We start from the raw sequence: 24,324 nt of genomic DNA on the forward strand, positions 1-24,324 counted from the left end.
GTTGGGACTTACGGCCTTTGGTAGGCGATCCCTGGGCCTGCTGTGGGTTCGGAGTCCTCTGGGCCCTGTCCTGAGTTCCTCCTGAGGCCCTGGTCTCCTTTGTTGCAGGGGTTGCAGAGAGCGGGGGAGGGGAGCCGGCTTCTCTGGCTCCTCCAGTCCTTTCCGCATCAAGGTCTGACGGAATCAAAAGCTTACTGCCACTGCAAACTGGTTTCCAAACAGTTTTGTCTCACTGTATGGGGAAGTCACGAAGGGTTCTCATTGGCTTGTCATGTGTCTTTGGTGATGGTTCTGGCCAATGGTTGCTCTGTGAGCTGGACTATGCCCAGCCCGCTCTGTAAGGTGAACTCACAGGGAAAGGGGGGTTTTATGGCTTGATTACCCTTAGAGATAAAACAATGGCCGGAATCCTTTGAGGCTCTGAGAGGTGTGAAACGTCCTGGGGCAACCACAAAAGCCATTTGTCTCCTCTCAATAGAGGTTTCTTAGCTAGAGAGGAAAACATGTTAAGCCATGATATGTTCATTGTGGTTCATATTTCTCATGATACAGTACAGTCCATAATGTGTCGATCACAACACCGTTGAAGATAAGATGCGGCGACACGCTGCTTGACGCATTTGCCATCTTACTTTAGCTTGTCGTCTTCTTCACCTTTCTTCTTGCGACGTCTTCCTCGCTGCTGGTTGTGTTAGCTTTCTCCCGCTAGCCAGCTGGGGTCTTGTTGAGCACGTTGTCTTGTTGTTATGACGCTAGCTTCTTCTGTTAGCCTCCTGCTTTTGCCCGGAGCTAATCGTTTGCTACTCGCTCTTGCGGCTTGCTCTTGCGGCTTGCTCTCCTTCTAAAGTCCGCTTATAGAGTTCTTACTGGGCCCATAACCTGTTGATTATGTTCGCGGGGTGTTGCGTTTGCCTCAGTAAACAGACCAGAAGGTATCTTCAGCCTTGTGCTTATTTATTCTTCAAACGGGCTTTTGCCAAAACATACAATCAGACTCGCAGGTCTGCTCTTCATGGAGTTGAGTGAAAAGAGATAGTGCGACGCTCGTCCACACTATTTATTTACCTGTTGCGCCAGGCGCATACCTGTGACGTCTTACGCACAGCACTTCTCCTCTAGGACGACAGGTGGCAGTATCATACAGATAACATCACAAAAGCATAAATATGTTCACATTGTAGTCACACATGTCAACACTATGACTACGTAAAAACTAAATATCCCAAGAGACTCAAACTCAAACAAGCCTAAAGATTCACCCCGCTCATTGAGAGGGAAGCTCGGGTCGCGCTTTCGTCTTGTGCGGGGGGGTGACTGGTTGTCTGTGTAGGCTACTGTATGTCAGGAGCAATCTACCGCCCCCCCCCCCCCCCCCTGCATTGATCCCCCCCCCCCACTGTAATGGAGTTAAATCCTGTATGAGCTGTGCCATGGAGCTGTGCTATGGACCTTTTCTGATGGGAGATTCTTGCATTTTTCTGCTTCCTGGTTTTGTTAGACAATCGTGGTCGATCCTGTACACCTTTAGACGTGCTGTACTATTTCACAAGGTGAGTAAGAGAGCCATCTATCACATGACGGTGAAAACACTTAGTGCCTTCCGATGACGTCAATGGCGTGGGGAAGCGTTTTTTTTAATAACGTTTAGAGACGGCAATGGCGGGCAATGAGTTGAACAAGGCAACAATGACATTGGCCCCTATCTTCCGACAGGCGCTATCCCCTAATAGCGCTTGCGCGGCTGTTTGCGCCTAGCATTCCGCCTTAATTGCGCCGTCCGCCAGGTGTTCTGCCGAGTTTTGCTCCCACCCAGCAGGGAAAAAAAGCATCCCCACCTCACGGGAGCATACTTGTAATTATTTATACAGAAATGTAACTGTTTAAAAGTTATATTTGTCTGGCAGACGTGACCTCCCTGATTTCTAAGTTAAAACAGCCCCGAAATATGTTGGGGATGCAATTCTCGGCCGGGATGCGGAAAGGTTCACGGCATCTGTCGCAACCGCAAATTAGAGCCATGCCAAAATCATCTGCGCCCCAAAATGCCTGCGCAAACGGGATCTGGGTGGTCTTCTACCAGAATTATTCACAGGCGTGGCCAGGCAAGGCTGGGCATTACGTCAATCAAAACCAATCAGATTCCCGTCTCGCAATGACTGTTTGCGCGAGGCTGCCTTGCCGAGGCTGAGCCATGCAATATGCTGTAATTCTCTCCATGCGTAATAGAGTGTACTCACTCGTGCGAGGACAGAGAGAGCTTATTGACAGATCATCTGTGGTGCCAACGACCCTCCGGGTGGTTATGAAGGTAAATAGCCTATGTCCATTGTCCAACAAGTTTTCTCAATTAATTTCCCTCTTTGCGATGTGATAAAAGTTTCTCAGTGAGTTATAGTTGATTGCCTCACTGAATTATCTGCTAATACCCAATTTTAGCAGCATAATTTTATGTCCTGGCATGGCAAGGCTGTGCATAATGACATATCCAAAAGGGATTTCACTTGCACTGCGCTGCGCTGCACAGAGATTATGGTGCGCAACCCAGCGCAGAGAGATATTTGCGCGTAAGAGGTCCTTTTCAAAGCTCTTAGCGCAAAGTAATTGCCAATGCCCAGTACAATTATAACAGGCATGCGCTTGTGTCCGCCCCCAATTTGCATTGTGCACGGCATTAAACGAGCGCAAACGCTAAATTAGCCTTTTGGGAAGATAGAGGCCATTGAGGGCAGTCACAAACTCAAGTCCATGTGTCTGTGTAGTCAAAGTGTGTGACACAGACTAACCGTTGGCAGAATTGAACTTATTGTGTCCATACTGAATGTCCGTGTTTGGCTTCATACAGTATGGTAACTTTACTTGTAAGTAGTAAAATAATCGTAGAATGTACAGCAGTTAAACCAAAGGCCAAACTGAGTGCTGAGAATGTTGCTGACCCAACAACCATACCAGTAGGGGCCAGTGTGGGGCTGGCCTGCTCTGTCGATGGCTCTTCTAGTTGGAAATATGACTGGTACAGACAAACCTCAGGCTCTTACACCCTGATCATGCAAGCTGGTGCACCCATTATAAACAGAGCTATCAGTGTCTCAGATGAAGGACACTACAGGTGCAGAGGAGGGAGAAGAGACCCCGTTCTCTTCACACAGGACAGTGATGCAATCACTATATAACCAAACTAGGTGAGTTTGTTTTAGAATAAAACGTGTTCATGAATACCATTATTGGAAAAAACAACATGTAAAATGTGTTTGGTATGAACAGTTGCAAACAGGGCTGTTGTGACCCTGCAACCCAACTGGCCTCAGACAGTGGAGAGAGCATCACTCTCAGATGTGAGATCCAGGGAGGAGGAGACACTGACTGGGAGTATGAATGGAGCAGAAGTATCTCAAACAAACCTGTGAAACAAGCTGCATATAAGATTGACAGAGCTTCTGTGTCTGACAGTGGAGACTACTCATGTAAGGGCAGACAGAGAAGTCTATATTATTCAACAGAGTGGAGTTCTAACATCAGACATCAGACTTTCATGTAAGTCACACCGTCTTTCATTCACAGTGAAAATGTCCCTACAGTGCCAGCAATCTTCAGTTGGTGCTTCCAGTTGAACCATTTGTATCATTTTCAGCAGGAAAAGTGCCCTCTATGGGTTCAAACCTGCTTTTTTTTGCCCTCCAAATTGCCCAAAATGTGGTACAACCTGACGTCACGGTGTACTCCGCCCTTTCCCACTCATGTGACAAATGTTTTCTTCATGTGCTCATTACTGTAGTTCACACCAGAGCCATAATAGAAGAGTTGCAACATCTCCATTCACTCCAATGGACCCGTTTTTAGCACGAGCCCTTTAACAGCGCAAGGCATCGTGGGTACTGTGGCTAATGTTAGCGGCTAGTTAGTTATGTTACATGGCAATAAAACGCCACTGAATGACCAAATTTATATAACTTTTAACCATTTCGAGTAACACTATTTCCATATAGACCACCAGCGTTAGTAAGTTGTTTATAACGTGGCTATATTTATAACGTGCCTAGAAAAGGCATGAGTATAATAATATGACGGGACCCTTTTAATGAATCCTTGACATGTTGAGTATGAATGAAAAATTATTTGACTTGCATGATACTGTCAATTTGACGGCACTGCTCCACTCTGTTGAAGACTGCTGTTCACTTTTCTGTCTGCCCTTACCCTCATAGGGCCCTATCTTCGCAACAGCGATAATTTTGCGTTAGCGCCGTTTTGCGCTGGAATAGTGCCGCGCAAACAGGCCCGGCTTTACAGGGGTGCAAAAGCACGCATTGCACCCTTATTTTAATTGTCTGCATGCTCAGTTGAAAAGAGTGGTAAAATATATATATATATATATATATATATATATATATATATATATATATATATATATATATATATACGGTATATATATATTTAAAATAAATGCTGCAGCTGCACACTTACAGTTTAAACTTGAATTATAATTGTTGTTTTTCTTTGTTCTTTGATGTGAATTTATGGCTTAATTTTGGCACCAACATGTAACCTTTTAAGGTTGAGACAATTGTAGTATCATTATATGGTCCAAATATTTCAGTAAAGCTCTTGAAACACTTGAAATATTCTTGCTTGGCTGGTATCATTCTACTTGAAATGATGGTAAAATGCATTATTTTTCGTAAAATAACGTCAAATTTTTCGGGCGGCCACCCGGGTCGGCCCGTGCATGTGCACCTCTTCCTATCTAGGATGCATCCATATTTATCATCTTGTTCTGGAACCGGCCCTGCGTGCAAAGCCTAGATGGGGAGAGGGAGAGAGAGAGAGAAGAGATGTGAGGCTGTCATGCATAGAAATCAAATAAAACGTGCTCATGCCCACCTATGAATCACCTGTGTATTATTGACATTTCACACGCTGAAAAAGGGCTGCTGCCCAAACGTCTGTGTGGCAATAAAAGTATTCAACTTGGAGTCCTCAAAGGTCCTAAAAAATCTAATCCGACCCAACCCAACCTGCTTGAGACGCGGACCGAGCTCAACTCGCCCGCCGTTGTCACATAGGTACACTCAGCCCGAGACCGACTCAGCCCGACCAAAACAAACATTTATTAGAGACATTATAAAAAAGTGTGCAATTAATGCTGCCACGGCTCAAATAATGGGAACGGTATGTGTGTGTTACAGTCCGCATGTCTGGGAACGCCCATACAGGCTCTAGGAACGCCCACAATAGACGCTGGGTTAGCCTGGGGGCGGGGTCAGTGTGGGGTAAATTCCCCCGTTCTATCCATTCAACAAAGTTAGAATTTAGCTGATAGGATAGCCCAGCCCAGGCAAACCCGATCAGGGATTTAAGCACCGCAGTAAACGCACATCTGAGCAGATGTCTTGTGTTCTGCTCTAGAACCCCCAAACATGTAGTTTAGAGCCACAGCACCGTCTTTTGGTGAGTCAGCCCATGAGATATATCGGCGGTTTTACCCCACTCGCGCGCCAGCCGGTTAACATTTTGTGGGCGTTCCCAGACATGCGGACTGTCTCTATATGCTTATCCAGGGGGTTCCTCCGTCCATAACCCCCCACTAAAAACATGCAGAAGATCGTCATCCGACCAGTGACGACAACATCTGAAGTTGGTCCAATGAAGGTCCCCGGGCGCTGGAAAGAAATAGCGACCACTGCTCCTGGCCTGCCCCCTGGAGGAAAGGACAAGCCTGGATGGGTCAAATGCAGAGGACATATTTCACCGGCCACCGTCACCATGAGTGTGTGTAGTGGCCGCATGCATGTGTTGTAGTGTGTTCGTGTGACAAAAGACGGGCTGCCGTCTGAAATCGTGTTTTATCCCTTTTCGGGCTCTCTTCTCCTGCATTTCCGCTGTGGGGCTTACTGCATGCGTAATTACACAGTGTACTGAGCCGCGATAAGTGATGCTGCTCTATTTGAAGTTGAATTTCGTTCCACCAGCACACATTTTATTAATCAGCTATTTTTAATTTGTTTCTATTAATATACATATACAACATTGAATCCCACCAATTTAGTCCGTCATTTTCCCCTTGGCGCACATAAAGACACATGCTTCCGTCACTGTCTGCTTGATGGCGAGAGGGACTTCAGCTGTAGGCTACTCATGACAAAACCAGACATCGAATTTTCAACAGTTAACTTTTGCATATCGGCCTCGCTATCAAAATCACTCATATTTTCGTTTGTGTATTCTGTTTGTTGTGTCTTCACTAACAAACCGGGAGAAATAAAATAACCCAAAATAACAGCTGATCTGTGGAGTAATCCAGTGCTGCGGCTTTGTGCAGGCTTTTAGCGGAGGAATACGGTAGTTGTACGGTTGGGAGAAAAAGCAGTGCCGAATGAAACTGCTGTTTTGCGGAAAAGTAAAGCGCTGAAAATTGTCAAAATAGTACATGTACACAGATATCGATTTGTTTAGGTGGCCGTTGTTTTAGGTGGCTAAATTACGTTTTAGTTGTTGACCCCACGTACTTACAGAGAAAAAGCTGGTTTGGCTGCTGCTCTGAGTGCGGGGACTGCCCCCTAGTCCGATACCTCACGAGTCCGATACCTCACGAGTCCGACACCTCATGGTTTTGGGTTAGGGTCTGGGGGAGGTTAGGTTTAGGCGTGGGGGTGGGAGAGGTTAGGTTTTGGGTTAGGGTCGGGAGGAGGTTAGGTTTAGGCGTGGGGGTGGGAGAGGTTAGGTTTTGGGTTGGGGTCTGGGGGAAGTTAGCCTCTTTTTTCGGACTCGTGAGGTGTCGGACTCGTGAGGTATCGGACTCGTGCCATGGCACCCTGAGTGCCGGGTCTCGTTACACAATGCGCCCAGCCTCCAGAACACTGTACCTAATTAAGTTAGTGTATCGAACTAGCTGATAGGACCCCACTTCAAACAAACCGAACTATCCCTTTAAGTAGAATCCTCAGGGCATCATTGTAGGCCACCTTAAGCCTCCGCATGCTACCTTTCTTGTATGTGCGCCATTAGAAAGCTGTATACATGGGAGTGCAGAAAGCTTTAAAAAGTGCACACTTGACAGGACCAGAACACATACTGAACCTGCGAAGCAACATATTAGCCTGAGCATAAAGTTTGCGGCACTGTCTAAAGATATCTCTATCATCATGGAGATTATCTGTGAAGATGTGGCCAAGGTACTTAATTTCCTGGCATACAGAAAGATAACTGTCAGATAGGTGAAAGGCTGGGAAAGCCAATTTCTTGAACTCCTGGCTTCTCACTATCATGACACTACTCTTTTTTGCATTGTAAATTATGTCATGTTCATTGCCATAATTTGAGCACACTTTCAATAGTTGCTGTAGCCCTCCACTGTATGGACTCAGAACGACCAGGTCATCAGCGTACATAAGGTGATTGATGATAGAGTTACCCATAAGCCCGTATTGCACTTATATTCACTAGATAGATCATCCATGTAAACGCTGAATAAAATGGGAGATAAAATCCCCCCTTGCCGGACCCCATTGCTAACTGAAAAATGGGAAGATGTCACATTACGATTAGATTAGATTACACATTGCTCCCTTTAAATACCCCCCCCCCCCTTTTAAATTTATAACTATTCATTTTATATGCATCTATACTGTATTTTGTATAGTCCCTGTGCCTTTACTTGTTGTCCTCCTGCATCTACCAGTGTAGGAATTATATTTGTAGGAATGATTTCATTGATTAATAGTGTGGGCTGCTTTTTCCTGTTGTGCTGGTTTCTAACTGTGGTTTCTCTTTTCTGCAGACCTTTGGTGACCTTTTGTGTCGCCCAGACTGTTTTTGACTTACTCCCTTGTGGTGAATGTGCGACCTTTTGAGAAAAACCTAGCTTAACAATAACCAGTTTTTAAACTTTATTTAGCCTTGAGGCCTACCTTGTCTCCTATTATATGTTTGGGGATTTGTTTATCCTCATTCTTAAATGTATTATTATTGATTCTTTTTTCTAATATTATGCTTATTTCTACATTATTCTGATCTGATTTACCGTATTGTATAGATCTGATTGTTCTGGGTTTGTACTTCAGAATTGTGTATATGGTCATTTTCTTTGCAGCGAAGCCTTTAGCACTCAATACTTATATTTAGACACATTATGTTTACACTAATTGGTCTATCTGTCTCTTGATTGGCATCAGTGTTTTCACCTGCCCTCTGTTCTCTCCACCAATGGGATTGAGTCCTCTACTGTATATGAGTGTTCCTCCTCCTTCCTGCTTTCATTCTGACGAAGATCCTTGGGATCGAAACGTAAATAAATTGACCAGGAGCCTTAAAATCCAGTGTGCGGACTCTATTTGTTTTTCCAAGATGTCACATTACCCCATTTAACCTGCATTTGCTGATTTGCGTACCAAAACACCAGTAGGAATGCTTCTATCAAGCAGCTTCTGAAACAGTTTGGCATGATTAATCCTGTCAAAAGCTCGAGAAGCATCAATAAAGCAAAGGAAGACAGTGGAGTTATGGTTACTGTAGCTGGCAATCATTTCTTTAAGTGCAAAGATGCATAAGTCTGTGCCATGGTTCTTTTTAAACCGAACTGGTTATCTGCAGTCAAGACAAACATTTCAAGACGTACAAGTAGGATTCTTTCCAATACTTTGGAAAGGATACTGGCCAGAGCGATAGGTCTATAGTCAGGCACGTGCACACATAGACATGAAAGGGGGCTTGAGCCCCTGCCTTTTTTTCAGTCTGTAAAAAGTGCCCTTTTTTTTTCTTTTTTCTTTTTTTTTATTATAATACATTTTTCATTTTCATTCCAACAACACATGAACAAAACAAACAGCTCAGACACATGAAAAAATAAAATAAAAAGTGCCCTTTCCTGACCATGAATGCATTTCTAATGATGCTTTGTATGGAAAATGCCCTTTCCATGCCATCACTGAAGGCAGCATTCAAAGAGACATGCCTTTTCCGAGCTCTCTTGGCCTTGAATGCACCATTTGTAATAGGCCTCTGCATGGAGCAGTGTTTTTCTAAACCACCCCTGAAGGCACCAACCCAAAAACGCACGTGGCCCGTCCCCACCCACTCCAGCAGTGCGCACTCCACTCAGCCAGAGCAACCATGCAGACGGACAGCAGCAGCACAGGCGCACACAGTCTGACAGATATATCAGTCAGTCAACGTGAATCAGGTATGTATGTGTGTCAAAGTCTCATCCTTAAAATGAGATATTCCTCTAAATCTGGTTAAAATCGGAATATTTAAAATTAGTTATTTTATTGGCCTTCAAATTGCCTCAAATTTAAGGGCATTTTTTAGTGCCCTTTTATGAATTTGAGCCCCTGCCCCTCTAATGTTCTCTGCACGTCCCTGTCTATAGTTATCAATGCTGTTTAGTTTACCTGCCTTGTCTTTAAGGACAGGCACTAATTGTACAGAGGTGATCGACTCTGGAAGGACACCATGACCCAACAGTCCTGTAAAACACATGGCCAGTAGAGGGCAGATTTTATTGCTTGCATATTTGAGGTGTTCAGCTGTGATGTGATCAATGCCACATGCCTTGTTGTTATCTAGCATCCTAATGGCATCAACCACATCATCAGACCTGATCAGTACATTTTCAGATGGGTCAACATGATCAACTGCCAGTACCACCATTGACACAGTTGAATGACTTGTAATAGTGTTCTCGCCACACCTCAGCTATCTCAACTGGGCCACATGCACCCTCGATGTTAGCAGGTAGGGATGTTTTACTGTTGTTCATGACTTTGACCTCTTTCCAAAAGTCATAAAGATCTTTGCTTTGCAGCTTACTAGCAAGGGAGTCTGCTCTCAGAGTGTTCTCCTGTCTTTTAACAGATCGAACTGCACATTTAAATTTGCAGTTCATAGAAAGACAAACACAACCCTATGTGAAACATATCAACCCATTCTCACTCCGAGCGCGTAGCATATTGACGCTTTGTCACGTCCCTTGTGCGTCGCTTGTTACTAACACGGTACCCTTGAGTGACCCATGAAACGACTTGGGCTTTCCGACTCCAATGTAAACCCATAGAAGTCATCTTTGACGCTCATGGCAACTGCTGCCCCATTAGGGTAAAACGCGTCAGAGCGGTGTACTAAAAATGTGAATGATAAGGGAGTATAGCCAATAGGGTTTAGTGAGGGGAGGTAAAGGCTGCCCATCTAATCATACTACTGACATTGTAATGATAACAAATCTGGTTGAAAATCAGTAAAGCCGTCCTTTAACACATAATAGTGTTAATAAGAACCTTATATGGCCTTATAAAGGCCTTATTACCTATGGATTTATGCTTATACAAGGACCTCAACATAATGCGTTACCCCTAGCTTAAGTATTGTATGGTACTTTGATTCTTTGTAATCCAATGAAATGTTAAAAAGAAAATTGCTGTTTGAAAAGACAGCAATATGAAAATAATTCACAAAATCTAAATTATTTTATTGGTTTACTTCCTGGTGTAAAATCAAGGTGAAGAAACACCATAGAAAACACATTTTGGCATAACCCCCAATACTTCCAGTCAGGTGCACTTGACAAACTGAGGGGGGTGTAGGTGGGAGGTGGGACTAATAATACATGTCACTGATGATGCAATGATGCAAGTTCTTACCTTGAAATATCTCGTAATATGTCTGCTCTCATTTTGATCTCTGATTGTGTGTTGTCTTTCAGATGGAGGCTCATCAGCTTCTGTCACAGTGAGTCCCAACAGAACGCAGCACTTCTCCTCTGAGTCTGTCTCTCTGAGCTGTGAGGGAAACTCTACTGAGTGGACAGTGAAGAGGTTTACTGAGAGAGGAGACCTGACACACTGTTCATCTTACTGGGGCTCAATGACTGGATCCAAATGCAGCATCATAACAGCATACTGTCTAGTGCAGTGTACTGGTGTGAGTCTGGATCAGGAGAATTCAGCAAGGCAGTCAACATCACTGTACAGGGTGTGTTTTTCTACATTACATGAAGTCATTCGTGTTATTTTCCTGGAAAAATCCTAACATCTGGACATATTTCCAAAGTGTTACATGTGTATTCATTAACAAATCTTTCAGCAAGGTGATGTTCCATAATTAATTTTATAGCCAGTGATGTTTTGTAACAGTCACCAACTTGAAGTGTGGATTGTATTTGGATTGAAACTTAATATTTAATTGACTCTTTCACAGCTGGAAGTCTTCTCCTGTCCATCCTGTGACTGAGGGAGATTCTGTCACTCTTGGCTGTAAATCCAGGACAGGATCATTACTTTCTAATGTGGATTTCTATCAAAATTACAAACTCATTCAAGTGTACATACTCTGGAGAAGAATCACTACAGAGTTGGATGAACCCCCCCCCCCCCCTTCCCCCCCCACACACACACACACACGTTATTTTGGTCACTGGTCAAAAAAGTGGATAAACTAATTTCTGAGGCAGTTTTCTCACATCGTGTTGTTATCTAAAAAAAGGTGGATAAATAAACTTCAGTCACCCATATAGGCTGCGAGACTATGAGGCTAGAACAACTGAAACTGAATCATATATCCCTATATCATTTTATTCTTATCAGCATCATTGTTTATTTTGTGGTTTTCTGGCACATTTACCCCGCTAGCCGGGGCGCTTCTCGCTCATAGTTAACAAAACCTAATCTGTTTCATTCAAACCTTAATCCCGAAGAATCACTGATGTTCAATTTTAGCAAGTGCAGCATGCGGAGGATGTGTAAAGAGGGAGGGAAGCAGAGAGGGTGAGAAAAGCAGATCTCAAAAGCAAAGTAGGTACTGTATATAGTGAGTGTTTGTCTTTGTCAGTGAGCCTTGATGACAAGAGAGAGGAACGGAGCGGGGGAGAACAAAACGCAATTTATTTCATGCAAACCTAGTTGCGTGCACAGCCAGCAGTAACGTTAAGAGAGAGAGAGACAGACAGACAGACAGACTGACTGACAGCTGTGCGTATTGGCTGTGTCTTTGTCTGGCAAAATAAGGTAATTTAAATAAAAGATGAACTCCAGATACAGTAGCCTACATGGATGTATTGCGCGTGTATATAGCCTACCATAGCTGTACTGCCCTGCCTCGCTGTACTGCCCTCCCCTTGACTCGCAGGCAGCTCCGAGCCTCCTCCGCTCTGCTGTGCTTGTAAATAGGGGGTATGAATAGCCCCACAACATGGCAGAAGATATTTACACCCGGTACAAATAGACACTCTGAAACATAAAACACACAGTGGTGTCTTTCATGCAGGCTAGCAAGCGAAACTGCTGTCTGTCTGACCGACTGAGTGTGACCACAGACTGTAGAAAGAGATGCAGGATAGCCAAGTGAATGTGCTTCAAACACAAGGAGCAGACAGAAAGTAAACGCTGGTCCGCCCGCAATATGCAATTAAGCAGGAGTACAGCGGTGACCAGTGAGCAGACCAGAAAACGGAGGGGGAGCAACAGCAGGACAGACCAGGATCAGCACGCAAATCGGCGCCTAGATCGTCTGGACGAGTGGAGATGTAGGGCCGTTGGCGCATGCGCACACCGGCCAAACATTAAATCTACATAAATACATTATGTCATCATCATACTTGTTGTATAAAAGTGAGTCAGTGTGAGTAACTGTTTGTCTGTTTCAATTTTCGTCCCACATTGGATGATGTCATAGGCATCAGTGAGTGATGTCATCAGTGATGCGAAGTTGAGCAATTGTGCCGAGGCCGAAGTTGGGCAATTGTGCGTGATCAGTGATGGGCACTCGAGCAATTGTGATGTCATCAGTGATGCGAAGTTGTGCAATTGTGCACTGCGCATTAGGCATGGGTCGATTTCCGGTTTTGCCGGTCCGGTCCGGTGTCAAAACGGGGCACCACAGACATGATCGTAGTGCTAAGGCAGTTACAGAGAGCAGAACATGGGTCTCTACATCGCCTTCATAGACCTGGGGGGCACGGTGGACAGTGGTAGCGTTCTTGCCTCACACTGTCGCCTCACAGCAAGAAGGTCCTGGGTTCGATTCCCGCCTGGGATGCTGTTGGCACTGGGGGTATGTCTCCCCATGCCTTCAGTGCCTGGTGGCCTCTCTCGTCGAAAGGGCCTTTCTGTGTGGAGTTTGCATATTCTCCATGTGCTCCCCTGGGGTTTTCCTCCATATAACATCAATATGGACCCCCACTAAAAACATGATCATCATCTTACCATGGTGGTTGGAAGAAGTTGGTCCCCGGGCACTTCACTCCAGCTGCCCAATGCTCATGGCCAACCCGTGAAGGAGGATGAACCAGGATGGATCAAACATGGAGGACAAATTTCACAGCGCCTCCAATTGCATGTGTGTGTGTGTGTACTGGCTGCCGTGCATGTGTGTGGATGCGTGGTGTGTTGTCTGTGATGAAATAAAGACGCATTAGTTTTCTCTCTGTATACCTAACCAAAGCCTTCGACACAGTGATGTCTGTGGGAAATCCTAGCACGCCTTGGCTGCCCACCCACATTCCTCACTATCCTCCGCCAGCCCCATGAGGGTCACTTAGGGAAGGTCAAGCTAGCCAGCAGCTCCCTGTCAAGACAGCTTCCCCATCTCCAATGGTATCAAGTATGGATGTGTAGCCTACTCACCCCAACATTGTTATCCATCTTCTTTAGCATGATGCTCCTCAAACCAAGGACAACACAGCACATTACATCTAAATCCGCTCCTGAACCGACATGTTCAATCTGCGTCTGCTTGCCAAGATGAAGACCTTGGAGCAGCTGGTCCTGGACCTCCTGTTCATGGATGACTGCACTTTGATCGCTCATACAGAGGCATTACAATGTTTTGCAAAGGAAAAGGCCTTTGGCCTCACAATCAGCCTGAAGAAAAGGTGATCTACGAGCTTCCACCCGATGAACCCCATAGTCCGCTGCATATCACCATTGACTTCACGTACCTGACTGTCATGTCCAATGCTGCCAGCACCAGCAAAGACCTAGTCAACCGCCTACCTAGTCTCACTGGCCAGCCTCCTCTCCCGTCCGAGGAGTCTGGCGCTGCAGGTCTCCATAACTGGGATAAGCCCTCCCCTGCTCTACTCTGCTCTTCCATTGGAGCGACTGTTTCGGTGGCAGCCTGATGTCCGCTCCCGGCTTATTACAAACTCGTCATTGGCTCCGACCATGTCAATCAGAGCGGCTTCCGCTGCCTCCTCCCTGTGTGTCGCTGTAAATAGTGCCCTGCCGCCTCAGTGAAAACAACAACGCTAACTAGCTAGCAAGCTAACGGCAGAAACCTACATGCTAGCTCATTGCTACACGCTGAAAACGGCAAGTTGGATTGTTTGAAACTATTTTCCAAGGGCACTGCCGCTAAGCGCCGCCCATCGCAATCCCACTATGGAGACCTATGGCGCCAGACTCCTCGGACGGAAGGGAGAGGAGGCTGGCCAGCGAGACTACCGCCTACCAAAAGCAAAACAGCTCCTTCGGGCACCTTTCTAAGAGAGTGTGCAAGACCACTCTATGTGCCATTCCACAAAGCTAAAGGTATACAGAGTGGTTGGAGTCCCCACCCCCAGTATATGGAGCAGAGATATGCATCTTATACAGGTGCTCCTGCTAGAGCACTTCCACCAACACACCATCCTCAACATCAAGTCGCAGGAGTACTGTACCTCTTCTGGAGGTGCTAGAGAAAGCACATCTGACTCGTGACTGGCAAAGGCTGTCTTGCAATCTTCATGAAGGAATCAGCGGATCAGACTGTGGTTGTACTGGTCAGCTTCCAGGTATGAATGTGTGTGTGAATGTGAACAGGGCGCTCCTGAAAAAGAGAGTATTGCGCTCAGTGAGACTCTGTATAAATAAAGGAAAAAAATAAAAATAAATAAAACATCACCAGTGCAGGGCTTCCCCTGTCCCAAGTGCAGAAAGATCTGTGCCACATGGATTGGGGTTCACAGCCACCTTTGAGCCTGCAGAAGATAGACTGTCCATGATCCTCACAAGCATGGAAGCAAACTTGATGTTATTAGTGGCCGGGCCAGCGAAGCGGTAGGGCCACTTATTGTATTTGCCTGTATTATTAGTGGCCAGGCCAGCGAAGCGGCAGGGCCACTTATTGTATTTGCCTGTATTCTTCTTCTTCTTCTCCCAGGAAGTTAGACTTCCCATGCATGAAAATAAACCAAACTTTGCACAAAGGTCCAGTCCCATGCCAAACTAAGTTGAAGTGAATTTGGCACCAATAGTCCTGATGGTGGCGCTACAGCGACCGTCTAAAGTCACAAGCAATTGTGATGCCATCACTGATGTCACTCGAGCAATTGTGATGTCATAACAGCTCAAAGCCTTGAGACTTGCCCGGCCACGACCCATTGCTGCGCAGCAGCTATAATTGTCATTGTTTCTCCTGCAGTTGCGGTAATAAAACTCAAGTTCAATTGCAATTTACAGTATATATTGTCCTTCTTAAATGGTTACATAATGAAATACAATATTCATAGAAAATCTTAAACTGAATTTGACAGTAAACTAGAACGACCGCAACGCGGACTTATGCCTCCGCCATTAGTTCATTCTTGAGTCCAAATCACCATTTGAGGCAAATTGGAAGAAATTCCGTCAAGGCGCCCCTGAGATGTTGCGTTACAGAGCTTGGAAATTGGGTGTGTGAGGTCACAGTGACCTTGAACTTTGACCACCAAAATGTAATCAGTTCATCCTTGAGTCCAAGTGGACGTTGGAGGCAAATTCGAAGAAATTCCATCAAGACATTCCTGAGATATCGCGTTAAGCTTGAAAATGGCATTCGAGAGGTCACAGTGACCTTGACCTTTGACCTTTGATAACCAAAATGCAATCAGTTCATCCTTGCGTCCAAGTCTATGTTTGAGCCAAATCAGAAGAAATTCTATCGAACCCGTTCTTGAGATATTGCGTTAACAAACTTGGGAATTGCGTTTGTGTGGTCACAGTGACCTTGACCTTTGACCACGAAAATCTAATCAGTTCATCCTTGAGTGCAAGTCGATGTTTGAGGCAAATTTGATGAAACTCCGTCAAGGCATTCCTGAGATATCGCGTTAACAAGCTTGAAAATGGCGTTCGAGTGATCACAGTGACCTTGACCTTTGACCACCAAAATCTAATCAGTTCATGCTTGAGTCCAAGGCAATGTTTGAGGCAAATTTGATGAAATTCCGTCAAGGCCTTCCTGAAATGTTGCGCTAACAAGCTTGAAAATGGCGTTCGAGAGGTCACAGTGACCTTGGCCTTTGACCTTTGACCACCAAAATCTAATCAGTTCATCCCTGAGTCCAAGTCGGTGTTTGAGGCAAATTTGATGAAATTCCGTCAAGGCATTCGTGAGATATCGCGTTAACAAGCTGGAAAATGGCGTTTGAGAGGTCACAGTGACCTTGACCTTTGACCACCAAAATCTAATCAGTTCATCCTTGAGTCCAAGTCGATGTTTGAGAGACAAATTTGATTAAATTCCGTCAAGGCATTCCTGAAATATCACGTTAACAAGCTTGAAAATGGCATTCGAGAGGTCACAGTGACCTTGACCTTTGACCTTTGACGACCAAAATCGAATCAGATCATCCTTGAGTCTAAGTCGATGTTTGAGGCAAATTTGATGAAATTCCGTCAAGGCATTCCTCAGATATCGCGTTAACGAACATCGGACGGACGGACGGACAGATATACGGACGTACGGACGGACAACCTGGATCCACAATGCCTCCGGCCTGGCTATCGCCGGCGGAGACATAAAAACAACTATTTAGATGTTAAGCTGTATTTGTCTCTTCAACCCCGTTACCATCTTCAACCCCGTTACCCTAGTCTCAACCCCGTCACACCTAAATTTTTAGTGTTTATTTATATTTTATTTAACAAAAATGTATTTAATGTTTGTTGAACTCTGTCTGAAATGTTTAGAACAATCATAAGAATTTTGACTTTAGTAAAAATTCTGATGTTAACCAGATCTTTGACAAAAAATAATGAGGTCCCTATCAATAATTTGCCCATTCCAGGCTTTAGTAAAGCAAAAGTGGGAGATTGTATCTATTTTTTATATTTACAATTATTGAATTAGTGTGAGGGACATCTGATTAATAGGAAAATGTTAATTTAATTACAAATACATTTCATAATCATATTCAAACAGCTTCCAGAGTGTCCATAACAGGGTTGAGAAATAATAGTGCCATATTATAAAATGATGACCAATAATAATAGGGATTTAATGCCTGAGATGGGAAAATATGTTTTTCTGGAAGTTAAAGGATGGCTTTACCGTGGGGAATATGAATATATATCAATCTCACGCCCCTAAGGTTTTAGAATCCGTAGAAATTTTTTGAAATTGGAGCTTCACTGCCTGACCTATCAGGCATCTCTCACATTTTTAGGGAAGCCGGATGACGCGTTACGCGTCACCCGGCTTCCCTCCCCGCTTGCGGAACTCGAGCGCCTATGAACTACAAGTCTTGTGAGCCATGGTCCCGCCTCTAGAGGTCCTCCACGCCCCTTCAGAGCTCTCGACGAAAAGCAAAAGGCAGCCATCTTGTTCACCCGCATAGAATACTGTAGCTAGGTTAGCTTTCCATAGCTCCTTGCCAAGAGACCATTATCTCTGGAACGGAAGCACCAAAAGACACGGGACTGGCGGCATTGGAAAGCTCGTCAAATTTTACATCTAGTAGTAGGTGAGTTGAAGTAACGAAATCAACGCTGAGCAATGTACCCATTTTTACACATTTTTACAGAAAATAGTTACAACATCAGATGCGCGTAACTCCTACGAAAATGCCTTAAAATGCATGATTTTTTTTTTATGAAGACATCTCCCGACATATATACTACCGTTTACATTTGGTGCAATTTGGAGGCAATTTTATTTTTGATTTATTTCTTCTTCTTTGTATCTTTTATTGTCGAAGCCTTCTTCTTCTTTGAGTTTTATGGCGGTTGGCAAACATATATGTGCATTACCGCCACCTACTGGAGTTTGATATCAGCCAAATGCCTGAGAGGTGGGCATGAAAACGAAGGCCACGCGAGCCCAGTGCATTGTGGGAAATGTAGTATTTCGGGTCCCCGCACCCGCCCCTCCCCTCCACCACCCCCCCCCCCCCCTCCACACAGAGTGGATTTCTGGTGATATCTCTGGCGGGAAACAACCAATTTCAAAAATTTCAACGGATTCGAAAACCTTAGGGGCGTGAGATTTAATATATATTCATATTCCCCACGGTAAAGCCGGCCTTTAAATATGTCCATAATGTTGTGGGGTGTTCAGAAAAGTAATACATTTGGGTAGAATAAAAAAAAAAAAAATCCAAATGTTTAGTTTAGTTTAATAATGTCTCAGACTATTTTCAATGATGCAAGACTACTTCCCCTAATAAATGTCTGATTAACAATATCATTCATTAATCCATTGTTCCTTCCATTCATCTCTCTTCCCCTGCAGCAACGCCCTGTTCAGGTGACATCACTCATTCATAAATATGCACGCGTCATTCCTGTCCAATCAATGTCTCCCACACTTTCCCATGCTCTCCCTCTCCCTGGCCTGCTGGCCAATCACCTAACTGGAGTTCTATATCAGTTCCCTCGTATTTTAGAATGTTGTAACTCTTTGGTCCCTATCGTTGCATCGGCGCTGTTTCTAGGCCGAGCGCCTAGCGCAGCGCAAATCAGTGGGCGTGGACCAGCGCACTTGATATCGTCGTGCTGGCGCTACACGCAGCCTAAAGCATTACAACCACGCCTTTTAAGCGTAAAATTATGCACCGTCATGCTCATTGGATAACTGCAATAAACGAATCGCACGCTTGCCTTTTTAGCTCCAATTCCAGTGATCCCGCAAAACCAGACGAAAGCCAAACGCTCTGCCCCCCCCCCCCCCCCTCCCTTCATCCAGTCTGTCTGTCTGCATTATAGGCTATTATTCCATATTATTATGCTTCTCAAACCAATCTAACTGCAGTTTCAATACTGCAAGCATGTAAATACGCTACACTATAGCAAGATCAAAGTGAAAATAATGTTCTAAATGCATCAGCTAGAAAAATATAGCCTATTAGATTGGTGAAAGTTTGTCCAGAAAGATATAATTTTCTCTCGCCTGCTGCAGGAAGGATGATGCACATAAATATAGCCTACATTATGTAAAGTCATTGCATAAATGTGTTTTTATTGTAAAACTAAATGTGAAGTAGGGCCAAGTTATTGGAGCGGACATCACAGTATAGCACATCACAGAAGCAGCGCGTTCCGCTGTCACTTATCTAAATGACGTTAAACCCACAAGGGGACATATATGTTTCACATAGGGTGGTGTTTCATTTCAATGTTTTATTTGGTCCAATATTGAAATGTTCTACAATTGCAGGTTGTCTTACCATTACACATTATTTTAGATCTACCTTTTATATCTATTTCGGCTCATTTGGTTGCTATTTAGTAGCGAAATGGAGGACCCAATTGCATGCTGGGACATTCACAGGCACTAAACTTACAACTGCTATTTCCTATGGGAAGCTGGGTGCTGCTATGTGTTGTGTCTGTCTGAGCGAGGGAGTCAGAGTGAGAGAGAGAAGGGTGACAGAGAAGAGGCAGAAGAGCACTGGCGCACTGAATAGGCCTGGTTTCAGAGAGAGACAGAGAAGGGTGACAGGGGAGAGGCAGAAGAGCACTCCTTGACACTGGCGCACTGAATAGGCCTGCTTTTCAAAGGCGCAAAGCGCTAAATGTAGGCCAGGTGCGAAGATATCAGTAGGCCGGTAGTTAGCGCCGACACGCCCACTTTGGCCCATTCTGGGACTGCGCCACGCCCATTCGGCCTAAAGCGCATTTGGCAGCGTAAAGCCATATTGATATCGTCCCAAAACAGGCGCAAGGCACGTTTTTTTGCGTTTAAGGCCCGTTTTAGCGCCGAAGGCCTGTGGGAGAATAGGGCCCATGGTGTGTGCATTGTTAGGAAGTGTGGGTTATTGCCCATGATAGTCCACACTGGTTGAGAAGGGTCTATAGACCCCTTATAAAGCTGTCAACATTGGAGCTGCGCGCGCAGCAAGGACTCAAAAAGCCGGGAGCCCGGCAATGACAGAGACAGAGCTGTGTAAAAGCCGCCGCTGACTGCTCTGCGCCAATCTGCGACACACATTGTTTGATTTTTGTTTTAAAATGCAGTTACTGGCTTACTACAACATCTTATCGCCTAGTGATAAGCAATGTTATGCATCAAAATTAACGTTGGTTAATGGGTTACGTCTTACAGACGCATACGCATTGGCGCCATGTCAATGGATAAATAAGACAAGAAGAAATGGCCAAGCCTAGAGTGGCCAGCAATACATAGCGTATAGATAGTTATTCTGTAACTTGCAAAGATATATTGTTATGTTGATAATGCACACAACTCAATAATTACATAAAATGCTTTTTATTGACTATAGTTCTGTACTAAATAAGTTCATTTGGCCTACTTGTATATATTATTAGAATAGTTCATCTACGTATAAAGGCCAGTTAGGCAATGTTTGTACCTGACATGTTTCGGCTGCTGTTTCTGCATCTTCATCAGAGGTGTCACGTGATGTTGGTGTGACGTCATCTATGGTGTGGTTATATGGAGTTTTTTCACTTCAGGTGGGATGACCTTTGGATGGACCATCAGACGGCAGGGGGGTGCCCCGCCCTGGCACACGCCAGGGGGCACGGTGGGGTCATCTCGCCATTCCGAAGTGTCGGCATTCCGATCATTGACTTCTATGCTTTCGGAGAGGCGGCCCTTTTTATCTCCAAAAAATATTTCACCATTGTGAAAGATTATGGCCCCTATCGTTGCATCGGCGTAGTTTCTAGGCCGAGCGCCTGGCGCAGCGCTGATCAGTGGGTGTGGACCAGCGCACTTGATATCTTGGTGCTGGCGCTCCACTCAGCCTAACGCATTACAACCACGCCTTTTAAGCGTAAAATTATGCACCTTCAGTTCATTGGATAAGTGCAATAAACGAATCACAAGCTTGCCTTTTAAGCTCCAATTCCAGTGGTCCAGTAAAACCAGACAAACCCAACCCTCTGCTTCCCCCCCCCCCCCCTTCATCCCGTCTGTCTGTCTCCATATATCGGCTATTATTCCATATTATGATTAGGGATGGGACTCGTTCATTTTTATTGATATTGATACCATTTTCGAGTCTGCTTAACGAACCGGGTCCTTATCGGGTCCACTATCGATACTTTTATTTTGTATTATTTGGTGGAAAGACATGACGACATTTTTTTTTTACAGAACTGTTTTTTTTATTGCTTAACTGTGAGTCTGTGACTGTTTCATTTCTGAACAGAAGGATTAGCCTTGTCTCCAATAAACAAAAACTGCTGATGCTGTTGCTGTGCATTTATTTGAAAAGGAATAGGGCCCACATGAGTCATGACATGCAAATAGTGGGTAGGCCCCATTCAAATTATTATAAAATTAATGGTTGTATTCTCATTTAAATATTTGCTTTGATTAAAACAAAAATCTTGGCATTAGTATTTTGTATAGTCTATAACAAGCTGTTAGGAGTTAAACAGGTCATAATTCCCTCTCTCAATTTTATATTGCTGTGAAAACACATTTATTGTGGACTGCAAACTATTTGGGCTTATTTTTTATTTTTATATTTTTACGGAATACACATTGAATATCCACACTGGGTAGAATAGCCTCTATACCTAATATACTGTATACAATCAATGCTCTATACCCACTTTCACCTACAGTATTAGGCTACATTGCCGCTTGCCCTCCTAATGGTGGGACAACGGTAGGCTACATGTCATGAGTTGTCACAGAGCAGGACGCATGGCACAAGGAACTTTCATCACTGCCTGGGAGCGCATATTTTGGGATTATTATCAAGTGGATTATGTCAACGAACGGGATTTGCCGTGGAGGCGTGGACAATGCATACCTTGGGTGGATGATGATGATGCTGCGATTGGAGCAGACGGGGTTTCCTTGCGAAGACAGTCAAAGGTTTCGCTTTTATTTGTTGGCAAACGAAGGTGCTTATTCATGGAGGATGTGTTTCCACCCTTACAAGCAATCAGCTTGTCACAGATTTGGCATTTGGCTAAAGGCTTGTCTTTCACTTTGGTGAAGTGAAGCCAAGCTTTTGAGCGTTTCAGACGTTCAGCCATCCTGTCGCTTCCTCCTGTGTCTGTGTTCGCAATCGCAACCAAATTAATTATCAAAGGAGCAGTGAAAAGGGGGCGTGTCGCATCACGCCTGATGCACGTGATTCAATCCTTAATCGAATTAAAAGTTGTATTACAGTCACTCACATGCACGACAAGGCAGCACACAGGCTTGACTGAGTCAGTGGCAGGGCGCTTCACAGCGAATCCAGCGCACAGATCAGAGAGGGGAAACACTAGGCGCAGCGGACCAGCAGCACAGCGCAGCGGCCACTACTCGATCTTATTGATTTTCGGGTTTCGGCTTAGTCCCATCCCTAATTATGATGCTTCTCAAACCAATCTAACTGCAGTTTAAATACTGCAAGCATGTAAATACCCTACACTATAGCAAGATCAAAGTGAAAAGAATGTTCTAAATGCATCAGCTAGAAAAATATAGCCTATTAGATTGGTGAAAGTTTGTCCAGAAAGATATCATTTTCTCTTGCCTGCTGCAGGAAGGATGATGCACATAAATATACCCTACAAGTCATTGCATAAATGTGTTTTTATTGTAAAACTAAATGTGAAGTAGGGCCAAGTTATTGGAGCGGACATCACAGTATAGCACATGACAGTAGAAGCGCGTTCCGAAGCGCGTTCCGCTGACACTTATCTAAATCACGTTAAATCTACAAGAGATATATATCTACAAGAGATATATATAGGCCCAGGAGGACATATATGTTTCACTTAGGGTGGTGTTTTAATTTCGATGTTTTATTTGGTCCAATATTGAAATGTTCTACAATTGCAGGCTGTGTTACCATTACACATTATTTTAGATCGACCTTTTATATCTATTTCGCCTCATTTGGTTGCTATTTAGTAGCGAAATGGAGTACCCAATTGCATGCTGGGACATTCACAGGCAGTGAACTTACAACTGCTATTTCCTATAGGACGTGTGTTGTGTCTGTCTGAGCGAGGGAGTCAGAGAGAGACAGTCGTATTGTGCCTGTCAGACTGAGGAGAGAGGGAGAGAGTGACACAGAGAAGGGTGACAGAGGAGAGAGCCAGAGGGGAGGGAGAGAGCCAGAGGGGAGCGCTCCGCGCAACTGGCGCACTGAATAGGCCTGGTTTTCAAAAGCGCAAAGCGCTAAATTTACGCCAGGTGGAAGATATCATTACGCCGAGATTTAAGGCCGACACGCCCACTCTGGCCCATTCTGGGACTGCGCCACGCCCATTCGGCCTAAAGCGCATTTGGCAGCGTAAAGCCATATTGATATCTTCCCGAAGCAGGCGCAAGGCACGGTTTTTTGCGTTTAAGGCCCGTTTTAGTGCCGAAGGCCTGTGGGAGAATAGGGCCCATTAGGTCCGCCATTCCGACATAGCATCTTGAGTTATTTAGCCTACAGGGGTGGGAGAGGTTAGGTTTAGGGTTAGGTTCTGGGGGAGGTTAGGTTTAGGCGTGGGGGGTGGGGTGGGAGAGGTTAGGTTTAGGGTTAGGGTCTGGGGGAGGTTAGGTTTAGACGTGGGGGCTGGGAGAGGTTAGCTCCAGCCAGCCCCCGGGTTAGGGTTAGGGTTAGGGTTCTTTCGCGATGGCGAGACATATCTCCATTCCGCCAATTTTGGTCCACGCGCCATTAGTCTCAACCAGACCCATGAGAGTTCTTACACTGAAACTCTATGTTACTGCATGCTGCAGATCTCTCTTTCATTTATGTACAGTAGAATGCAGAGTGCATCGATTCAACATAATATTTGAGTCTGGGGAGAGACTAAAGCACCATCAACAACAGGCCAAACAGGACTGTAGATGCCAAAGGGTTAACAATGATGCTTTAAAGTAAAAGCCAGCATCAGCAGATCAACAGTGCACTCTTTAGCCACTGCATGGGTTAAGACTAGAGGGCAAGAAAACAAACATAATATTCACATTTATTTACAGTATATTTAGAGGATATATCTTTGTACAGTAGATAGTACAATAGTTTTGTAGCCTATTTCTTTGTAGTCTACTGTAGCTTTTGAGGTATTGGTTTCAAACCATAGGGTAAGAGCCATTTTACTGGATTATTTTATTTTATTTTAAAATGTATTTTTACAGAAGATATGCGAATCAAAGGGAGTAATCCATTTGTTTGAGTAGAACAGAACA

The sequence above is a fragment of the Poromitra crassiceps genome (genome assembly GCF_964638095.1).
Source record: "Poromitra crassiceps genome assembly, chromosome: 7".
Classification (NCBI taxonomy): Eukaryota; Metazoa; Chordata; class Actinopteri; order Beryciformes; family Melamphaidae; genus Poromitra; species Poromitra crassiceps.